Consider the following 20,407-nt stretch of genomic DNA (forward strand, 5'->3'; position numbering starts at 1 on the left):
GTTGCCTTTGTTGTTCACTTTATTTTCTCATCTCAACTTTTCTATGCATAAACTTTTGTTTCATCCTGAGGGAAAAAAAGTCTCTTCCAATTTCTGTAGGGTAGAGGTGAAAACAAAATGAAACGGAAAGCTGTTCAGATAACCCAGGAGGATTTTAAGACCCCTTTGTTATAACAATCCTTTCATGTTTGAAATATTTATTGGGCCTCTTCCTGGTCACGATCGGAAGGAAAACCTGAATTGGTGCCCTCTAAGTTGCTGGGCAGACAGAAGAGTACATGTTTACAGTCAAGATGGTGCTTGATCTTGGAACGACAGGAAATGATTTTGCAAATCCAGATAAACTATTTTATCCTAGAAAGCATGAATGCCAAACAAAGTTTAAAGTAAACACATAAGAAGCCTTGTGTTGTGCCCCATGGGTAGGGTGTTGGGAGAAGCTAGCACTTCTCCAGATTAAGGATAATTTGGTGTGACAGTTGTCTCTAAGTGACTTGTTTTGCCTATGTGTCCTCCTGTGGGTGTAAATTTTTGGATTTCCATAATGTAGCAATGCATAGCAAAATAGCAGAATTTGTTTGAATGAATGAATGGGATAGCTCTTCTTTCCCCAACAACTTCTGGAGTTTGCATTCCATGCCAAAAGTTGTGGGTGCCTTCAAGTAGAAGTAGATAGACTTGATCTCCACTCTTGGTAATAGTTTGGTACTAGTTTGGTACTAGCTCTTTTCCAGACAGGGTGAAGTTGGTATCTTAGTTTTGTTAGACAATAATATTGTTTTAAAATTTATATAGATAAATACGATGGAAAATCATTGAGAAAGTTTTGAAAAAAAAGATTAGGGAGAGGGACTTGCACCACCAAATTAAAAAATTTGCTCTAAAGGTAATAATGAAACAATATAGTATTCATATACAGTTGATGGAGCACAGAGAATCTGGAACAGACCCAAGTGTATATGTTTACTTCATATTGCTAAAATGGGCATTTTTCATTGAAAAAATTGTTTAGTAAATGGTGGCAGGATTTTTCAACTGGGTCAGTTAACAGCTAGTGTTTAGTGAGCACTTACTATGTGCCAGATACTAGTCTAAGATATTTCCATGTAGTAACTCAGTCCTCAATACAAGCTTTTGAGGTAGAAACTGTTTTTTATACCCACTTAAATTAAAAAAAAAAGAAACATAGAGGCATTTGGTAATTGGTTCAAAGTCACACAGCTAATAGAGTGTGGTAGAGTCAGGATTTGAACCCAGGCCATAAAATCAGATCATTACCTGGTTTATGCTATAGTATGAAAACTGACATTCCAGATGGATTAAAAGTCTAACTGTATAAAAGAGCATCTTTGTAACATCATTACACTGTAAAAAGAAAATCCAGAGGAACAATTAGTCTCTATTAGAGAGACTTTTGTAAGCAAGATAGAAATTCCAGAAAAAAAATAAAGAAAAACATTCATTTGACAATATTAAAAACAAAACCAAAGTTTTATGTTGACACGATATCACAAGTAAAATGAAAAATACGGTGTTTACCAAAGGGGAAATATATTTACAATACATTTGACAGAAAAAGCATTTGTATCTGTACTATACAAAGAACTTTTATAAAGTGACATTTTTTAAAAAGTCAACTTGAATAGGATATTTACTGGCAATTCACAGAAGATAAAATGCAAATGAACAATAAATAGATAACAGTGGCAACGTGTATGGTGCGAATAGGCTTTTAGGGAAATCCCAGTTGTTTTGTTTGGCTTTGCTTTGGTCAGGGAACTACGGTTTTCCTCTGTCTTCCTCCCCACCCCACTTTCTTTTCTCCACCACCCCCCCCTTCCACCCCATTACCTCTCATGATGTTAAAGCTCCTCCTGACCCTCTGTTCAGAGAGTCCGAGCCTGCGGGGTGGAGGGTTGTCAGCAACTGGGGAGCGAGATGCTGTGAGAAAGCAAACACTTGAGAGCTACCTGGCAGCGATTTCCTGCTGCTCTGTTTCCTGGCCCTCTCTGCAAAAGATATTTCTCCTTTCTACCTTGTGATCTGGAATCTTTTCCATTTCTTTCTCTGCCCCCAATTAGGATGGATCTTCTGCCTCCAATTTCCATCTTCATGCCAGAGGCTTTGGGAGAGGAAAAGCAGGCATTAAACTCTTCCTGTTCTGCAATTGGGCCTGAGGCATCTTGGAGTCTTTGTTTCAGTTTAGAGTGCGGTAGGGGGTGGGGTGATAGAAAAATAACCATCCGAGATCAAAAGTATCAGTGAGAGAACATGGAAAATGCTTTGATTAACATTTTGATATATTATCTTGCCAGAGGCCTGTGTTTTTTAACTTCTCTAGTACTCAAGACAAGCAAATAAGAATGAAATGGCCTTTTTCTTTATTTTTTTTTAACCTATTAAGTTGGTCAAAGTTTAAAATATTGATAACATCCAATATAGGCCTGAGCTGGGGAGGGGGGAGGGAAGATAACCTGATATATTGTTGTAAGATGAGTTGCTGAAATTTCTAGGAATTGTTAAAACATGTCTGTGCTCATTAAAAATTTAAATTGATATAAGTTATGACCTAGCAGTATGCAGCTCTGACCTGAGCCCAAAGAAACAAAAGCACCAGATGTATGGATTTACTGACAAGGTTATATATTGGAGAATTATTTACCTAGAGGCTGTAGACAACCCAAATGCCCATCAAGGGATAACTGAATAAGTTACAGCACATTAATATAATAGAATATGATTGTTATTGTTTAGTTGCTAAATCATGTCTAACTCTTCTGTGACCCCATTTCCTAGGCAAGAATACTGGAGTGGGTTGCATTTCCTTCTCCAGGGAATCTTCCCCACACAAGGATTGAGCCTGCATCTCCTGCATTGGCAGGTAGAATCTTTACCAGTGAGCCACCAGGGAAGCCCATAGAATATGATATAGCTACTAAAAAGAATATCTTAACTCCATGATCCCTTTTATTTTGTAGAACAACAATATTAAGAGCTTTAAATATAGTAAATATGTTTATATTATGTAAGTGTAAAAAGTATGAAGGATATACACCATACTATTAATTTAAGGTGAGCTTCATAAACTTCAGTGACCTCAGGGACCAGGCAGAAAGTATTAAATGCAACAGAGTGGACACTGAAACATCTGTAGGGGTAATATCAAGGTAATTCTCAAAATCCTTCAAGCTAGACTTTGGCAGTACGTGAACCGAGAACTTCCAGATGTATAAGCTGGGTTTAGAAAAGGCAGAGGAACCAGAGATCAAACTGCCAACATCTGTTGGATCATAGAAAAAGCAAGGGAATCCCAGAAAAACATCTGCTTCATTGACTGTGCTAAAGCCTTTGACTGTGTGAATCACAACAAACTGTGGAAAATTCTTCAAGAGATGGGAATATCAGATCATCTTACTTGCCTCCTGAGAAATCTGTATGCAGGTCAAGAAGCAACAGTTAGAACCGGACATGGAACAACGAACCGGTTCCAAGTTGGGAAAGGAATACGTCAAGGCTGTATATCGTCACCCTGCTTATTTAACTTCTATTCAGAGTATATCATGTGAAATGCTGGGCTGGATAAAGCCCAAGCTGGAATCAAGATTGCCAAGAGAATTATCAATAACCTCATATATGCAGATGATACCACTCTTATGGCAGAAAGTGAAGAGGGAGTAAAGAGCCTCTTGATGAAGGTGAAAGAGGAAAGTGAAAAAGCTGGCTTAAAATTAAACATTCAAAAAACTAAGATCATGGCATCTGGTCCCATCACGTCATGACAAATAGATGAGGAAACAATGGAAACAGTGACAGACTTTATTTTTTTGGGCTCCAAAATCACTGTGAATGGTGACTACAGTCATGAAATTAAAAGATACTTGCTCCTTGGAAGGAAAATTATGACAAACATAGACAGCATATTAAAAAGCAGAGACAAAGAGACCTTTACTGACAAAGGTCTGTATAGTCAAGGCTATGGTTTTTCCAGTAGTCATGTACGGATGTGAGAGTTGAACCATGAAGAAGGCTGAGTGCTGAAGAATTGATGCTTTTGAACTGTGGTTCTGGAGAGTCCCTCGGACAGTAAGGAGATCAAAGCAGTCTATCCTAAAGGAAATCAAACCTGAATATTATGGGAAGGATGGATGCTGAAGTTGAAGCTCCAATACTTTGGCCACCTGATGTAAAAAACTGACTCATTGGAAAAGACCTTGAGGCTGGGCAAGATTGAGGACAAGAGGAGAGCGGGTAACAGAGGATGAGATGGTTGGATGGTGTCGTCCACTCAGTGGACATATTTGAGCAAACTCCAGGAGATAGTGAAGGACAGGGAAGCCTGGCATGCTGCAGTCCATGGGGTTGAAAGAGTCAGACACAACTAAGCTACCGAACTAACAAATTGTTAGTATTAGGGTCCTAAGAAAGTGGCAGAGGATGGGTTCCAAAGCATAGAAGAAGAGATCATTTTGGGGTCAGAAGAAACAAAAATAGGACAGGAACAGATGTATGTAGGTTGACATGGTAAATAATGGGAGATGAGGCATTCCAACTGATGGCTTTTTCTCCCCTATAATGTTGGAATAAAGGGTTCAAAGGAAGTAAAGAAGGCTTAGAGCAAGTTTCCTAGTATTCTTGCCTGGAGAATCCCATGAATTTCCCTAGAAGGAAAGAAAGAACTCAACAGCCAGTATTGAGTGATGTTTTGTCACCAGCTTCCAAGGTTTGACCATTATACTCTCCTTAAAAATTAAGGAGCCCCAGTTAATTTCCTGAGGGTTATGTTTAACTATGTAAATTAGTTAGTTTTATAGAGACCTCCTTCAAAAAGTTTTGTTCCTCTGAAACCAAAAAATCCCAGCTTGGTGATATGGTTAGGCGATGGTGTGGTCAGGTGATGGTGTGGTCAGGTAATGGTGTGGTTAGGTGATGGTGTGGTCAGGTGATGGTGTGGTCAGGTGATGGCTGGATATGAAGTGAATTATTCTGCAGAGGACATAGGCAACCTGATGAAGCAGAATGATAGGTCCAGAACATAGAGATGAACAGGATGTCATTGTCAGCTAATCCCACGTGCAGGTGACTGCCCCTGGACAGATAAAAGGGGCAAGGGTCAGGAAACATGTGGACCCTGAGGAGAGCAGAGAAAGTACTGAATCTAAACCACTTTTCCTGATTTTATTCAAGCCAAGAGGAAAGCAAAGGGCTGCGTCATCTAACTTTCTCTGAACTGGTGCATCAGCAGAACGGACTGAGCCTCTCCCACTTACCTTCTGATCCCACGCACAAAGTTCATGGCCATCCAGCTGCCCTGTTTGGAGTTCCAGCAGGCGAAGGAGGAGAAAGGCCACTTGGTTGTCTGGAAGTCTTCAATCTTGCTCAAGGCTGGCAGCTGTCACAGAATGTCATAAAACTAAGAGAGCATCATAGCCACATGCTTCCCACTCCTTAAACCTTTACGTTAACCTCTCACAATTTATGGTTAGTTCTTTTCTGAAAAAGCACGTGCTTTTTCAGCTACAGGATTCAAGCTTATGAGGCTTTGAACTATTGGTTAGCACTCAAAAATCAAAATGTTCATCCATCTATCCATCAGATTTACTTGCTGCTGCTGCTGCTGCTGCTAAGTCGCTTCAGTCGTGTTCGACTCTGTGCGACCCCATAGACGGCAGCCCACCAGGCTCCGCCGTCCCTAGGATCCTCCAGGCAAAAACACTGGAGTGAGTTGCCATTTCCTTCTCCAATGCATGAAAGTGAAAAGTGAAAGTGAAGTCGCTCAGTCGTGTCCGACTCTTCGCGACCCCATGGACTGCAGACTACCAGGCTCCTCTGTCCATGAGATTTTCCAGGCAAGAGTACTGGAGTGGGGTGCCATTGCCTTCTCCGCAGATTTACTTGAGGAAGATCTAATTTTCTGTGAGGGAATGACCAATACAGTGAAATAAAAACAATCTGTGTGTAGTGGCCATTCTTCATGCCTGATGGTTCACTTTTGTTAATATTCTGCCTCACTTTGAGTGGATGTCTCTAGCTCATTCATTTGCAAAGCAGAATATCTGAAAAACAAAAATGTCAATAATATATATGTACATGTAGATTAATTAAACTATTTTAAAAGTATAATTGTGATAAATTTTTTTAAAAAAACTTCACCAGCACAGAAAATAATAAATAAAAACAAAAGTCAGCTACTGATGTCGCAGTTATCACATGATTGACAATGTCTCACATTGCCTCCTAGAATTGGTTGGAGGGTGAGGGCAGTCATGAGGTACAGGTGTCATTTTTTGTTTTAACTAAATGGGATCATATGAGACATTACTGCTTAGCAGTTTTATCTTTTCCATTTGCAATATGTTAAAATCCTCCTTGTTGATGGATATTAAGGTTGTTTTCAAAATCTTTTAATCGTCTAACATTGCAATGAATATCCTTGTTATAGGCAACTTTGCAGATTTGTGTATATATGTCTTCAAATCATTACATTTTGGTACTCATTACCAAGGTTTTCGAAAGCAAAGTTTTGAAAACTAGAAAGAGAGCCTGGAGGCAAAAATAAATGGTATGACATGTCCCTAGATTTATCCTCTTTGGTCTCTATTCTCAACTGCTACAGATAATTGAAAGCTGACTATAGGAAAAGAAGAGAAACAGAAAAGTGTATTTATGAAACGGGGACAAGGATTTTCTTGGGTGTCATCTAGTTCAGCTCTTAGGAGAGATGTGACTTGGTAATTTTTATCCTGGTAAACTATTTAGAAGAAAGTGATTTCATTTGTCATGAAATAAATTATGTTTTTCTTCAAATCTTACCATCACTGAGATTTTCCTCTCCTTTCCAACTCTTAGTTTTTGTTCCAAGAAATGCCTGTGATATTTACTGCATGTCTTGTAAATTTGACATGCTCGTGTACTTAACCTTACAGATTTATTTTCTAATGTATGTACTATGACTTGAGTATAATCTTATAAACCCCTTCAAGACAAGCTCAGTCCTCTCTATGTCCCTTGTAGCACCTCTGAAGCAAAATGCAATGCTTTGAAAATGGTAGTGAATTCTTAGTCATTTTATAAATTGATTTCTCTAGAGTCCTGCCTAATTTTTTTTATCCAACACCATCTGATGAGTAAGGGAAATATTTTTTCCTCTGCCCCTTCCTAAGGTGGCCCAATGCTTGGCATCTCATACCCCAATCTGTGTTTCCAAGGTCTGGTTGGACCAAAACACGACATTTCGGTAGACAATGACCGTGAACCTTTGTTTTGTTTCCTTTTATGGGTCAGGTGGCCTCAGCTGGCACATAAGTAGAAACAGATGTTGAAAAGGGTAAGGAGGTATGCAGTGCCAATGTCTCAGTTCTGGGAAAAGGAAACACTTCACAGAGAATAGGTGCCACCTGTAGTGGTTATAGTTTGCCAAGTGAAACCAGTTTGGCTAAAGATAGCTAAAACGAATTCCCAAGGGTATAAGGTAATGTTTGTTTATATGTGAGACTGAACGAGGGTGTATGTGTGTGTACGTGTCTGTGTCTGTGTGTGTACCTGGTGGTCTACTCCAATGAAGCCTATTGACCCATTTATGAATTCCGATTACTGAAAGAATATTTTGGTTTGATATTTGACCTGTTCAGAAGAATAGAGTTTTTAAGTTGGTTTCTAACAGGCATAGATGAAAGAGTTTTAAATTTCCTTGTTTTCAACTATCTCACTGAGATTTGTTAACCTATCCAGAAAGGATTTGGGGCTTTGAAGAACTATGCAACTTTACACAATGGTTAAATATTATTTAAATTTTCCTCCTAGCAGAATTTAATTATAGATGGGGCTTCATTATCAGTTCAGTTCAGTCACTCAGTCGTGTCCGACTCTTTGCAACCCCATGAGCTGCAGCACACCAGGCCTCCTTGTCCATCACCAACTCCCGGAGTTTACCCAAACTCATGTCCAATGAGTCGGTGATGCCATCCAACCATCTCATCCTCTGTCGTCCCCTTCTCCTCCAGCCCTCAATCTTACCCAGCATTGGGGTCTTTTCAAATGAGTCAGCTCTTTGCATCAGGTGGCCGAAGTATTGGAGTTTCAGCTTCAACATCAGTCCTTCCAATGAACACCCAGGACTGGTATCCTTAAGGGTGGACTGGTTGGATCTCCTTGCAGTCCAAGGGACTCTCAAGAGTCTTCTCCAACACCACAGTTCAAAAGCATCAATTCTTCAGCGCTCAACGTGTGCTTCCTCCAGCCCAGCGTTTCTCTATAGTCAAGGCCATTAGATGGAATGTAAAACCCCCTGGAAAAGGAAATGGCAGCCCACTCCAGTATTCCTGCCTGGGAAATCCCATGGACAGAGGAGCCTGGTGGGCTATAATCTATGGAGTCACAGAGTCAGACACATCTCAACAACAAGCACAAAAGCCATGTCTCTTTGGACAAATTACTGAACTTCTTTTGTGCTTCAGTTTCCTCATCTGTAAAATGGGTTTAATAATTGTACCTGTCTTGTGGGGTTATTGAGAACAGTGAATGTTCTCAGAAAGTCATAGTAAACAGCACACAAGAAGTCATCTATTACTGCTATACTTTACTACAACTACTAATGCTATTATGATGCCAGCCATCACTACTCCAGTCTTTCATCTTTTTCTGTCCACCTTTTCTCCTTTATTGACTAAGCCAAAGCCTTTGACTGTGTGGATCACAATAAACTGTGGAAAATTCTGAAAGAGACGGGAATACCAGACCATCTGACCTGTCTCTTGAGAAACCTGTATGCAGGTCAGGAAGCAACAGTTAGAACTGGACATGGAACAACAGACTGGTTCCAAATAGGAAAAGGAGTACGTCAAGGCTGTATATTGTCACCCTGCTTATTTAACTTATATGCAGAGTACATCATGAGAAACGCTGGGCTGGAAGAAGCACAAGCTGGAATCAAGATTGCTGGGAGAAATATCAATAACCTCAGATATGCAGATGACACCACCCTTATGGCAGAAAGTGAAGAAGAACTAAAGAGCCTCTTGATGAAAGTGAAAGAGGAGAGTGAAAATGTTGGCTTAAAGCTCAACATTCAGAAAACTAAGATCATGGCATCTGGTCCCATCACTTCATGGGAAATAGATGGGGAAACAGTGGAAACAGTGTCAGACTTTATTTTTCTGGGCTCCAAAATCACTGCTGATGGTGATTGCAGCCATGAAATTAAAAGACACTTACTCCTTGGAAAGAAAGTTATGACCAACCTAGACAGCGTATTTAAAAGCAGAGACATTACTTTGCCAACAAAGGTCCATCTAGTCAAGGCTATGGTTTTTCCAGTGGTCATGTATGGATGTGAGAGTTGGACAGTGAAGAAAGCTGAGCGCCGAAGAATTGATGCTTTTGAACTGTGGTGTTGGAGAAGACTCTTGAGAGTCCCTTGGACTGCAAAGAGATCCAATCAATCCATCCTAAAGGAGATCAATCCTGGGTGTTCATTGGAAGGACTGATGTTGAAGCTGAAACTCCAATACTTTGGCCACCTCATGCGAAGAGTTGACTCATTGGAAAAGACTCTAATGCTGGAAAGGATTGGGGGCAGGAGGAGAAGGGGACGACAGAGGATGAGATGGTTGGATGGCATCACTGACTCGATGGACATGGGTTTGGGTAAACTCCGGGAGTTGGTGATGGACAGGGAGGCCTGGCATGCTGCGATTCATGGGGTCGCAAAGAGTCGGACACGACTGAGCAACTGAACTGAACTGAACTTTCTCCTTTAATTCACAAAGATTGTCAATCATTTAATGTAATCATGAAATTCCACTGAAATTTGTGAAATATTTCCTAAATATAGGAATCTATAATTTTCCTTGATGTTGGAATTTAAATCATGAGGCTAGATGTCTTGGGAAGGTCACTATGTTTGGAGTCGAATGCCTTGGATTTTCTACTTCTGTCACTTACTAGCTTAGTGACCTTGGGAAAGTTGCCACATTTTTCTGGACTTTCTGTTTATTCAGCTGTGAAATGGAGGTGGTGAATGAATGAGATGATTTGTAAGGTTTCTTCTGGAAGAAGCTTGGGAAGACTTAGACTCTGAAACCAAGATATAGGAAAAAAACACTGTAATATTTTATACTACCAGTTGAACTTAACTGTTAATTTAATTTACGAAGACAAATTTAAAAGCAATCTACTCTAAATGAAAAGCTTAGGTAACAATTGAACAAAATTGTTTATAAAATTTATAAACAGGATTAAAGATAAGGATACTGGACTATAAAACTTCAATGGCAGGGACAATGCATTAATATGTATCCTTGTATCTCCAGAGGCTAGCAGAAGACCTGGTACATGGTTAATATTCAAAGTTTGCCAAAACGGCCAAACAAAATTTAGAGTCATTGAGGCTTGTGATCTAAATAATATTCTACTTGGATTGGACTCAGGGTTTAAACTGTGAAAAAATTGGAATTTCTGAAACCTGAGGCTTTATATTAAAGGAGAAGTTCTCTTGTGGTTGTTGGGTCAACATCATCATTATCACCCGGGAACTTGTTAGAAATGCAGATTTGGGGGCTTTCCCCCACATCTATTGCATGAGAAGCTCGGAGAATAGAGTCTAACAACCTGTGTTTTTGTTGTTGGTTTTTAATTAGACTTTATTTCCCTAGAGCAGTTTAAGTTTCATCACAAAATTGGGCAGAAAGTACAGAGAGTTGCTATATATCCCTGTCTATCCAGCCTACTCCCATATCAATAGCCCCCACCAGAGTGGTACAGGTTATAGTCAGTGAAACTGCATTGACACATCATTATCATTCCAAGGTCCCTAGTTTACATTAGTCTCATTCTTGGTGCTGTACATTCCACGGTTTTTGACAAATGTATGACATGGATCCACCACGACAGTATCACATAGAATAGTTTCACTGCCTTAAACAATCTGTATTTTAAGAAGCCCTCTAGGTGATTCTCATGCACATTAGATTTTGAAACCATTGCATTACAGGAAAGAATTTTTCAAAGCTAAATGGGAGAAACAGCCAAGAAATTAAGACTTTTAAATCCTACGTCTAAACTGAAGCTGTAATTGATTTACCCTACTCTCCTCTTAGTGCACATTTGGATGTTCATGATCAGTATAGTCTTTAAAAGGACTTGGGAACTCTCAGTGTCTGAGTTTCTGCTTCACTCTTTGCTGAAACTGTGGGGCACCCTTTTGTCTAGCATACTCATTGGAAAGTAGGGGAGAGCTGTGGAAAGGACACATTAATTTCTAAGAGGAAATATTTTATTATTGAAAATTTCTAACATACACAGAGGAGTAAAGTTTCATAAATCCTTACATACCCATTGCTAAGCTACAGTAATTATCAACTCCTGGCCTATCTCACTTTATCCGTATTCACATTCATCCCTCCCTTCCTTCCAAATTACTTTTAAGCAAATCCAAGATAATGATATCATTTCACCTGTAAATATATATGGTCCAGAGAAATAGAAGAGAAGGGAACACCTCTCAACTAACTTTATAAAGCTACCATTACCATGATTAAAAAAACAAAAACAAAAACAAACCCAGAAACTGTCATTACAAGCAAAGTAAACTATAGACAAATATCTCTCCTAAAAATGGATTTTAAAACATCCTTATTATCAAACCAAATCTAGCAAAATATGGAAAAGGTAACACATCATGTCCAAGTGAATGCAAGGAATTGCATTTTTATCCAAGAAATGCAAGTTTGGTTCAACATTCAAAAAAAATCTATTTAAGTGCAATTTATCAGAACAATCATAAGATTGTCTCAACAGATTCAGAAAAAGCATTTGAAAGCATTCAGCATTCACATTAACTTCTAATGAATTAGGACTAGAAGGAAAATTCTTCAGCCTGATGAAAGGAATCTATGCAAAACTTACAATTTCATAGTAATGGCGAGGGACTGCTTGCTTTCTTCTCAAGCATGAACTTGAGGCAAGGATGTCTACCCTCATCACTTCTATTTGACAGTATATGGGAGATTCTAGCCTATATAAGAAGCCAACAAATTAAAAGCATACAGATTAAAAAGGAAAAAATAAAATTGTTTTTACTCACAGAAATATGATTATCTACAAGGAAAAAGAAAATCCCAAAGAATCTACCAAAAAGCTACTTAGAACTTCTGTGTGAGTCTAGCAAGGGCACAGGTTACTAGGACAATACAAAAAATGAATTGTATTTTCATATAGTGGCAAAAACCGATTGGAAGTTAGAACACAAAATGGCATCAATGAATATGAAATGCTTTGGGGAAAATCTGTTAAAATATGGTCAAGATTTGAATGCTGAAAATGATGCAACACTAATAAGAGAAATTATAGCCAAATCCTTAATGACCCCTGTCTCCTGTATTTAATCCCTGGGTATTAATGGCCTCAGACTGTGAATAGGGTTGAACTGCTTAATAGAATATTGTGGACGTGATCATGTATGACTGTCAGTTCCAGGTCATGGTAGACTCTGGGGCTTCCACCTTGCTATCTTGGATCACTTGCTCTAGGAAAGCCAACCTCCTTGTCTGAGGACACAAGTAGCCCTATGGAGACTCCCAACTTTCAGTGAGGATCTGAATCCTTCACTATATTCATGTAAGTTTTTTTTTTATCCCCAGTCAAGCCTTCACATGACTGCATCCCAGGCCGACATCTTGCCTGTACCCTTATGAGCGACCTGAAACTAAAACAACCAAGCTAAGTTGCTCCCACGCTCCTGAACCACAAAAACTCTGCAATAGTAAATGCCTATTGTTTGAAGCCATTAGGCTTTGGAATAATTGGTCATGTGGTAACAGAAAACTAGGATAGCTTTTGGTACCTGGAAGTGAGATGTTGCCACAACAAACATTTAAAAATGTGGGAGTGGCTTTCAAAGGCGGCAGCTGGAGGAGGCTGTCAGGATTTTGAGAAGCTTGTTAGTGAAAACCTAAGGGATATTGAAGAGATGATCTTGTAATTTTCATCCTTCATTCCGTTAATGTGGTGTATCACATTAATTGATTTTCATATGTTGAGTCATCCATGCACCTGAGGGGTAAACCCCCCTTGGTTCTGGTGTATGATCCTTTTCATGTGCTGTTGAGTTGAGTTTCCTAGTATTTTGTTGAGGATTTGTGCATCAGTGTTCATCAGGGATACTGTCCTGCAGTTTTCTTTTCTTTTTTTTGTCTGACTTTGGTAGCAGCAGAGTTAGGCTGACTTCACAAAATAAGTTTGGGAATGTTCCCTCCTCTACATCTTTTGGGGAAAAGTTTAGAAGGATTAGTGTTAATGCTTCTGTTAGTGTTTGGCAGAATTAAGTTTAAGTTATGCAAGATGAATAAATTCTAGAGATCTGCTGCTCAACATTGTGCCTGTAGACTTACCACAATAACATTTTTAAAGTAGAATAAAATTTAAAAAAGAAAATTGGGGTTGAGCACAGTTAAAATTGGTCACGTAGCAGAGCTGAGATCCTAATCTTGGTTCATCTGGCGCCAAAGCTCCCACTCCTCCGCTACATCATTGTACTTCCCCTTCAAACAAATATGGGAAACTGGAAGAGGAAAATATCTTTAGAACAAGCCCTTTCAAACTAAATACAGTATGTTACTCCATAGGAAATCGATGAAAAGAAACAATGGCAGCCTTTACACGTAACGTATTATTATATATATTATATATATGTTCATGAAAAATCACCTATTGTATTTTAAGGAGTCTCCCCCCTTCACATGTATTTTGAAGGATTTCCCCCTTTTCAGTCATGGGGATCGTTATTTAGGAGCTTATTATGAGGAAAGGACCTAGGCTGAAGAATTGAACAGGGATCAAAACTTGCAATCAGTCAATGTAAAATTTTTAAAAAGTAATATGGACCAAACCTAGTATCTTGAAACTTCTCCACACACACACAAAAAATTTAAACTATTACAATATGTATGTATGGGAGGAATTGTATCTATAAAAAATAATATTGAAGTTGCTAGCAAAAGCATGATGACATTTGAGAAGCCTGCTGATAAGGGCTAGGAGGAAAATATCACTGGACACTGGAGGCAGCAAGTTTAGCAGAAAGACTGAAGGTATTCAGGATTATTCAGTCAAACAGTTGAGTTTCTAAGAAACTTGGGGCATTGTCCCCCAGCCATGTCAGCAGAAGCCCAAGGTAGAGAAACACTTGCCTCAAAGAGATTTGCAGTTGTGGACTTTGACTGATGGAGTCAAGAAGAGTTGTAGGAGAATTACAAAGTTTTAAGGAGGGTTACATTAGCAGAAATGTTACCAACTTAGGCAGATATTTACTTACTGTTCAAATTTCCTGATTGTCTCACAATTTTAAATTCTTTCCATTTTAGGACACTGGTTTGTGAAGCCAGAAAGATGTAGATTTATACTTTTTGTTTATTTATTCACTTATTTTTATTTTTGGCCTCACTGGGTCTTTGTTGCTGCACAGGCTTTTCTCTAGTTGTGAACAGCAGGGGCTACTCTCTAGTTGCAGTGCATGGGTTTCTAATTGTGGTGGCTTCTCTTGTTGCTGAGCATGGACTCGAGGGTGTGTGGGCTTTAGTAGTTGTGGTTCTCGGGCTCTAGAGCACAGGTTTAATAGTTGTGGTGCATGGGCTTAGTTGCTCCACAGCATGTGGGATCTTCCTAGACCAGGGATCAAACTCATGTCTCTTGCATTTGCAGGCAGATTCTTTACCACTGAGCCACCTGGAAGGCCCAGAAAGATAGAGATGTAAATCCTGACTCTTCCATTTACTGATGGTGTGGGCTGTCAAAGATACCTAAAATTTCTGAGTCTCATAGGATTGTTTTGAAGAGAAAATGAGATAACGTGTAAGAAACATTTTGTATCAGTTCAGTTGAGTCGCTCAGTCGTGTCTGACTCTTTGCGACCCCATGAATCACAGCACGCCAGGCCTCTCTGTCCATCACCAACTCCCGGAGTCTACCCAAACCCATGTCCATCGAGTCGATGATGCCATCCAACCATCTCATCCTCTGTCGTCCCCTTCTCCTCCCGCCCCCAATCCTACCCAGCATTAGAGTCTTTTCCAATGAGTCAACTCTTCGCATGAGGTGGCCAAAGTATTGGAGTTTCAGCTTCAACATCAGTCCTTCCAATGAACACCCAGGATTGATCTCCTTTAGGATGGATTGATTGGATCTCTTTGCAGTCCAAGGGACTCTCAAGAGTCTTCTCCAACACCACAGTTCAAAAGCATCAATTCTTCGGCGCTCAGCTTTCTTCACCGTCCAACTCTCACATCCATACATGACCACTGGAAAAACCATAGCCTTGACTAGACGGACTTTTGTTGGCAAAGTAATGTCTCTGCTTTTCAATATGCTATCTAGGTTGGCCATAACCTTCCTTCCAAGGAGTAAGCGTCTTTTAATTTCATGGCTGCAGTCACCATCAGCAGTGATTCTGGATAGCAGGTACTTAATATATTTGAGCACTTAAAATGTATTATTATTGATAAATTAGGGCCTCTCTGAGCTCAAGCTCCTGCTTTGGCACCTCCATGAAACCCACAAGGAAGCAGGGAGTATTCCAGAATTGCTCCATGCCCTCTAAGCAGGGGAGAGAAGGGCAAGCACTTCTGTTCATATCCTCTTATCCACCTGGGCAAAGGAGATGTTAACAAAGACACTTCCAAATTATAGAGGATGAGGATGACCTTTAAGAGCTTTCTACGAACCCAACACTTGTTGTGTTCATTATTATTTAAATTATGATTCTAAATTATCAATGAAAATACTAAAAAATACAAAAGAGGATAGATGTAACTGCTTCTATCTACCATTCCCATCCTGGTCTTCAGGAGTAATTATTTTTAAGTTTCATATGTGTCCTTCATCAGTTCTCTTTTCTGCATATGTAAGTAAAAAGTACTCTGTGATTGTTGAAGATCATTTAAGTTCTCCATATTTTTTCTTGAATAACCTCTGTTAAATTCAGAGGTTATTCAAGTTTTCAGTCTGTTTTCTGTATGCAAACACACACATACATTTTCCAACTTTTTGAGTTTGCTAAGAATAATTTTGTTCTCCTAAAGCACAAGCTGGAATCAGGATTGCAGGGAAAATTATCAATAACCTCAGATATGCAGATGACACCACCCTTATGGCAGAAAGGGAAGAGGAACTAAAGAAGCTCTTGATGAAAGTGAAAGAGGTAAGTGAAAAAGCTGGCTTAAAACTCAACATTCAAAAACTTAAGATCATGGCATCTGGTCCCATCACTTCATGGGAAATAGATGGGGAAACAATGGAAACAGGGACAGACTTTATTATTTTGGACTCCAAAATCACTGCAGATGGTGACTGCAGCCATGAAATTAAAAGATGCTTACTCCTTGGAAGAAAAGCTATGACCAGCATAGACAGCATGTTAAAAAGCAGAGACATTACTTTGCCGACAAAGGTCCATCTAGTCAAAGCTGTGGTTTTTCCAGTAGTCATGTATGGATGTGAGACTTGGACTATAAAGAAAGCTGAGCACCGAAGAATTGATGCTTTTGAACTGTGGTGTTGGTGACGACTCTTGAGAATCCCTTGGACTGCAAAGAGATCCAACCAGTCCATCCTAAAGGAAATCAGTCCTGAATATTCATTGGAAGGATTGATGCTGTGACTGAAACTCCAGTACTTTGGCCACCTGATGCGAAGAGCTGACTCATTGGAAAAGACCCTGATGCTGGGAAAGATTGAAGGCAAGAGAAGGGGATGACAGAGAGTGAGATGGTTGGATGGCATCACCAATTCAATGGACATGAGTTTGAGTAAACTCCGGGAGTTGGTGATGGACAGGGAAGCCTGGCGTGTTGCAGTCCATGGGGTTGCAAAGAGTCAGACACAACTGAGTGAGTGAACTGAACTGAACTGAAAGCTCCTGAAGAATTTTAGAGATGTTTGTAGTCCAGGGTCCTGATTTTAGACCTTGAAGAATTCTTGTAACTGGTTATCAGAGCTAGTGCTCCATATTACTCCAATTCATTGGAATCTAGCTTTTGATTTTAGGAGTTAAAGAAGAGTGAAAATGACGTCACAAACTGCATTGTGTTCAACAGTGTTTCTAGATCAGAGAAAGTGATTTAGATAATTCATCTTTCTTGAAACTCAATTTTGGTGTCTTCCTCCTTTCCAACCTCCCCCAAGCAGTTCTTTCTCTCAGAATACCATTTATTAAAAAACATAACTCAGAAAGAATGGAAGAATTGCCTCAATAAACATAAAAATCTTATCTTCTGTTTAAAGCTATAATTCTTTGTATCAAAATGAATGGTTGTTACCATACTGTTGACTTCATATTCTTTTACTTCCTTGACATTTTCTTCAGCAGTAGATAAGAACATTTCAAGCTGTAAATACTGAATTCTAATTTGAAATATTCTATTAAGGAGGATTTAAGGTCTCTTTATGTTGTAAATGTTCTTACTTTTGGAAGATGCACCTGAAATCATGGCAAATACATTCAAAGGTACTGCCATCTCATATTAGATTTTTTTTTGGTTGAAAAATATTTAAAAGTCTTAATAATTTTGAGTTTGCTAAGAATAATTTCATTCTTATGAGTTATACTTTTAAAATTTCTCACAAATTTTTGTACTCTTTGGAAAGCTCACTATGACTGTAGTACCCAGTGCATGAAATAGTCCTGGAGCTATAATGTGTTAATTTCAAAGCTTTGGGGATCTTCTCTGTTCTCATGAACAAGAGCTTAACATGATGTTTCTCCACTCTGACTACATATTAGAATCACATTAGAATCAATTTTTTGTGTAGAATCACATTAAAACACACAAAAAACTGATTGGTCAGGTTTTATTCCCAGAGATTCTGACAATTCTAGGTACCAGTAGTTTTTCAAAGCTCCCCAGACCCAGGATATTCTAATGTGTAGTCAGGATTGAGAACCACTGTTTTGTTGTTAATAAATAAATTTTCTAATAAATAAAAATGTAATTTAAATAATTTAATTTAAAAACAAAACTAAAGTAAGAACTATACAATAAAGTCTCTAATAAAAAACATGAACTGTATGTCTAGTTCAATTACTCTTAAAAAGTCTAAAATTCTGGTGTTTGCGTATATGTGTCATAATTCCCTTGCTATGAAAAAGGAAATGAATAATCTGCTGAATGAATAGGGATTGCCCAGAAGTCTGCCATCTGTACTCAAGGAGCAGACCTCTGGTACTAAAGTGGGTTTTTGGGTACACAGTGTGAGGTGAGACCTTATGGTGTTCACATCTTGGGAAGACTCTGTCACTGTCACATGATAGAAAAGATTCTGTGCTGCTGAGTGTGGTTGTAGAGAATCTTTTCAATACTTCTTCAAGAGGCAAATAATCAAGACCTGTCTTTAGTGGCTAATGGCTGTTGACTGAAGACAGGAGACTGAGTTAAATAATCTAATAAGGGCTCCTATAATTCTGAGTTCCATTTCATGGGATGGACAGCTTCAAGGAGTTAGTTGACAGACAGTCTTATAAGAATTATTGTCAGAAGCAACTCCAAATATAACCCAACATCAGTTCCTCATGCTACATGATAATGAAGTAGCATGCTACCTACATGATTATGAGGTAGCATGTAACATACTACATGCTACATGATAATGAGTAAAACATTAACTATTTGATCAGTTCAGTTCAGTCGCTCACTTGTGTCCAACTCTTTGTGACCCCATGAACTGCAGCACGCCAGGCCTCCCTGTCCATCACCAACTCCCTGAATCCACCCAAACCCATGTCCATCGAGTCGGCGATGCCATCCAGCCATCTCATCCTCTGTCGTCCCCTTCTCCTCCCGCCCTCAATCTTTCCCAGCATCAGGGTCTTTTCCAACGAGTCAGCTCTTCGCATCAGGTGGCCAAAGTATTGGAGTTTCAGCTTCAACATCAGTCCTTCCAATGTGTTGGAGATCAAATCAGGAAGAAAAGTGTAGAGACTAGGAGGATAGTTTGGGGTCAACACACGAGATTGATTTTCAAATATATTATTCTAAAAGTTGAGGCAAGAAATTGTCAGAACTTGATGGTCAGCTTAATATAAGAGTAAATTAGAAAGAACCAATATGTTAGGAAAGAAGAATTGGCAATATTGAGTGATGCTTGGAATGGGAGGGCTGAAAGACAAGAAGTAGCTTTTTAGTGACTGTTTTATCAAGAGGTGTATTTTACTGAGAGATGAACTAGCAGAAATCTGCTTTATTAACTTTTGGAAAAATATTTATTTATTCATTTGGCTGCATCGGGTCTGAGTTGCATCATGTGTAGTCTTTCATTGCAGTGCATGGGCTCTCTAGTTGTGGCTTGCAGCCTTGGTAGTTGCAGCCTGCTCGAACTTAGTTGATCCATGGCTTAGTTCTCCATGTTCTTAGTTCTCAGTTCTCCAAACAGTGATCGAACTCAAGTCCACTGCATTGCAAAGCAGATTCTTAACCCCTGGACCACCCTATGAATCTGCTTTAGAGTATAGCTTTAGATTCATCCTGCCTTGGCTTATATCCTGGCTCCACCACATGTAAACTATGTGGCAATGGGCAAGTTATTTAACCTCTCTGAGTCTTAGTTTCCACATCTGTGAAGTGTGAAGATAATAATAGTATCTGCTTTGTAAGACACTAGTGATGATTAAGGGAGTCAACACATGTAAAGTGTACACAAGAAGACCTGATTTAATAAATTTTAATTAGTTATATTTATGATGCATTTTGATGATAACATTGGAAGACGGTGAAATATTTCAGAGGACTAAAAAAGCTTGTCTTCAATTAATTGGAAGGTTAGAGAAAATAGCTATGAAAACTACATTAAACTTGTCCTCAGTCTCACAATTAAATGAAGACAGATACAGACCCAATAAATATGATATAAAGCAGGGTATCATATGTGCTAAAACAGATATAGAATAATGGGTTCTTGGAATATGGAGAATATAGTAGTCCTTAGTTGGTTGTCTCCTTAACATTCATATCCCCTTATTTTCTACAAAAACCTTTAGATTTTTCTTTGAGAAATAGTCCCTACCCCATTTCAGTGTTGTGGTTTTGATGTTATCGACCCTACTCTTAATTGCATGGGTTTCCCTGGTGGCTCAGGTGGTAAAGAATCTATCTGCAATGCAGGAGACCCAGGTTTGATTCCTGGATTGGGAAGATCCCCTGGAGAAGGGAATGGTTACCCAATCCAGTATTCTTGTCTGGAAAATTCCATGGATAGAGGAGCTTGGTGGGCTATAATCCTTGGGGTTGCAAAGAATCAGACATGACTGAGTGACTAACACACTACCACTACCAGACTCGGATTAACCTCACCCTATTGGCATCCTTCCTGGTCTGAATGTTTGTGTCCCCCCTCCCCAAATTAATATTTTGAAATCATAACCCCC

General features: G+C 39.1%; 1 protein-coding gene across 3 annotated transcripts in view; it reads left to right on the plus strand.

The window, feature by feature from the left end:
• KDR (kinase insert domain receptor) overlaps nt 1–20,407 on the plus strand; it is a 150,980-nt gene that overhangs the window by 59,181 nt on the left and 71,392 nt on the right. The window contains exons 2-3 of one of the 3 annotated variants that reach the window (XM_081589818.1): nt 15,367–15,450; nt 16,071–16,189. The exons of the other annotated variants lie outside the window; for them this stretch is intronic. The gene's annotated coding sequence lies outside the window, so the exon portion shown is untranslated. The remainder of the gene's footprint in view (nt 1–15,366; nt 15,451–16,070; nt 16,190–20,407) is intronic. 3 annotated transcript variants of the gene reach the window in all.

This window comes from Giraffa tippelskirchi, chromosome 1 (assembly GCF_054371585.1).
Source record: "Giraffa tippelskirchi isolate mGirTip1 chromosome 1, T2T-mGirTip1v1.2.pri, whole genome shotgun sequence".
Lineage (NCBI taxonomy): Eukaryota > Metazoa > Chordata > Mammalia > Artiodactyla > Giraffidae > Giraffa > Giraffa tippelskirchi.